The sequence below is a fragment of the Varanus komodoensis genome, unplaced genomic scaffold (genome assembly GCF_004798865.1).
Source record: "Varanus komodoensis strain SLA01 unplaced genomic scaffold, ASM479886v1 scaffold25, whole genome shotgun sequence".
Classification (NCBI taxonomy): Eukaryota; Metazoa; Chordata; class Lepidosauria; order Squamata; family Varanidae; genus Varanus; species Varanus komodoensis.
In genome coordinates this window covers 4,105,219-4,108,827 of record NW_025335661.1, presented here as the reverse complement: position 1 = coordinate 4,108,827, position 3,609 = coordinate 4,105,219, and positions in this window count along the sequence as shown.

The following is a 3,609-nucleotide window of genomic DNA, read 5'->3' as shown; positions in this document are numbered from 1 at the left end:
TCTATTGACGCTGATGGAACTTCAGTTGTAAGTTCAATAACTTACAATATTTTCCCATAGGTAGAAAATGGTACTCATGACATTATTTAGCTTGTATCCAACCAAAAAATGTTTTTCATTTTTAAAGGACATTTGACAGTGATTTTATGCTGTATTGTGTTGCTTTTAGGCTGCATTGAATTTAGTTATCATACTCAGTCTGACTATATTGTGTTGACTTTAAAATCTTGTGAATTGGTTGGTGGCCTTGGTTAAATAAATAAATGTGTCATTGGTTTTCTATGTAATTTAAGTTTCCACTCACATATTTAATATTTTGCTAAGATAAGACATAACCTTTCAAATGAATTCGTATACAGTCAGAAGAACTGATGAGAAGCCACAGTTCTATGCAGAATTATCTGGAAATAAATCCCATTAAACTCAATGGTACTTACTTTTGAAAAGATATGTATAGGATAGCATTATTAAGAAAGCAATTATTTTTGGTAATTCTACCTTTGGAAGTCACAAAGTGCTCACATTAAACCTGAGAGAGAAGAATCTGTTGTATTTGTAAATTAATACAATGATCCATGCTTTAAAAGTATGTGTACAAAGAGAAGCATCACTTTTCATATGAGAACAAATCACCAGTGATCTAATTATTCCAAAAGCTTATGGAACAGCGCAGAAGAGATAAGAGATAACGAATGACAGAGAACAGTCCTTCATTGTATCTTACCCTCGCAAGATAAGTTGATAAAGAATTTCTAATAAAACGCACCATTGGCGGCAACATTACTAATCCCATGTGCAGCATCAGACAGTATAAAAAAAATAAAATAAAGCAGACTGTAGAAGGAGATCTTAGCGACAATCCTGCCTGTATTTAGGCTGCTTAAATCCCATTGGGATTTAAACAACCTAACTGCATGCAGCACGATTGCAGCCAATAACTGTGAGGGAAGGATAATAAAGGTGATGAATGTGCTAAATGCAGTAGTCACCACATAGACTGAAAATATAGTGCAGGTTATTATAGAAAATCATTGAAACCATTAGGACTTACATATAGCCTGCATGGAGGGGAAAATGCTACGGTAAGCTAGAATAGCAGTGAGTAAAATGCAGGACACAGTACTTCAATGGTTCTAGTGCTCCCTTGCCCTATGCTGGCCACACATTTCACTATTTAATGATGGTTGGCTTGGGATGCAACATTCAATAATGAGATACTGAAGACCATTTAAAAAACCAGGTTTGTTGTTGGTACAGCATTAGTCAACAATTGGTCAGCTTTAGGATAGTCTTTTAAAAAATTATTTCTACCAGTGGAAGCCTTTTCTCTGTCTGTCTGCCTGCCTCCCGCTTGCAGGATGTGAGTAATATGTTTATTGCTCAATCAGAAGATAATTGCAAAAACCTTTAATACATTTTAAAACAAAATAAAATACAAAGTTAAAACAAAGCCCCTTAACAATATAAGATCATTTACACAGATTTAATTAACATATGTTGGATAGGATTTGGGACACAGAATATATGTAATGCGGACCTTTCTTTATATGATTTTTCGCAGATGAAATGCTACTCTTTGAAGGCACAGGAGATCCAGCAGGCACTGTGGAAAGATGCTGGGTCTTTCTGTGCTATCAAGTCAGAGTTGCAATATTAGTTGCTACTTTTCTTATAAAAAAAAACTCAAAAAAAGGAGGATTTTGTTTTAAAGATTGCATTTTAAGTATTTTTCACAAGCCTGTATTAAACTTAATTTTCCTAGGTCCCATCCATAATGTGGTTTCCCTCCAAAATATACAAAGAATACTAACTCTTGTGTCATTTATGACACAAATTGGCAATCAAAAATCAAGTAATGTTGGTACTTACTTTTTAAGGTTGAATCTGTAGATATATAAATGTTTCCTTTATTTCCTTTATCCTTTATTTTTATTGCTTTTAAGCACTTCATATTTACACTTAAAATATGTTTTTGCCTATTAAAAGGAGTGGTTACTTTCTTCATATCTTCTTAATTTTGTGGCATATATGTAGACTTCTATTGGTTGCAACTTTTTTGCATTTGATTCACCTTCATTTCCAGTCCAAGTGAATCCAAAACTGTAAAATTTTCATCATATTTTCTTTCTGTAGAACTACCTTAATGTGATTTTTGTTTCTGAGTAGGCATTTCCAAAACAGCTGTTTTGCATATTGGGTTTCTGGAAGTAGATGATGAAATAGTTGTAGATGTTGCTGAAGAATTTTTCTTCTGTTTGTTCAGCTTTTTGTTTAGTTTTCTAGTTTTTAACCAAATGTTCATAGTGAAAGGCACATCTATTAAAATTATTTTTTCAATCATAGATCACAAAATCTATTTCCTTGCATAAATAGCTGTTCCTCTGTAGTCAGTCTTAAACTGGCTACATCAGTGCTGCTGTATTTACGAAACCTATTTGCTGTTAATTAACTACTGAGTGCTTGAATATATGCTTTCTTTGGATCTGGACATTCATTTTTGCAGGTCTGAAATCCTGACACTGTCCAGTTTTCATACCAGTACATAGTGATTGGGAATACGGTAATGTGGATGATCAAGGCCATAATCTCCAGTGAAATGTCCTTTCACTTGTTGATCTTTTCTAATTCCTTCATTACTGCCCTTCCTAGCCCCACCTTTTTTCTATTTTTTTTTTTTTTTGGCTGAGGTTACCATTTGAATTGATGGTTGTGAAAGATTTTGCATACCTTGGCTCAATTTCAGTTTCTTTACTGTTGACCTTAAATTTGTGTAATTCTTCCGTAATCATGATTTTTTTTTCTCAGTGTTTGGCTGCAGTTTTGCCTTTGTACTTTTGTCTTTCACTTTCATCAGGAGTCATTTAATGTCATTGCAGCTTTGGTCAGTACTCTTGTGCCATCTGCATCAGGATAGTGGTGATGAATCAAGTGTAGAAATAGTGCTGATGCAGGTATCCAGGCAATGAGGACTTTTGATGCAAGTCCCCCTGGGATACATACTGGAGCCAGAAGGAAGACTGTAGAGGAATGGCAGGGAAAACAAGCAAGCCCAATCATCTGCCTGGGATGCTGTGGGTTGTTCAGCAAACAACCAGGCCATGAAGGCTGATTCACAGGGTGACTAACCATGATGTACAAACCTACCCACTGTTATTTAAGATGCACCAATGATACCACCTGAAAATAGCTATAGTGTAGGATAGATACAATGAACAATATTTTTAAAATCATTCTTTATTCTTCCACATTGGAATAAATCTGTTTTCCAATAATCAGAATCATCCCCATATTGCTTTCACTTAGCAATCTCTAGAACAGTTTTATTACAACTTAAATGTATAACATCCTCAAAGATTGAAATTTGTGGTCATAAGATAAACATGTTAATTGTAGAGAAAAAAGAATGTGTCACATGTGTCATAACAGCAATGAAATTAAAACTTTCATATCACAAGCTTTTCCTTTCATAGTTACAAGATGAATGACAGCCAATCTAAGAAAAGCTGTGATAAGATGTGTACTGATTATTGCTTAAGGCATAGGTATATTAACAGAGAAATAAGCAATGGAAAGGAACAAATTAGAGATGTGCTGGTCATGGTCTTAAGA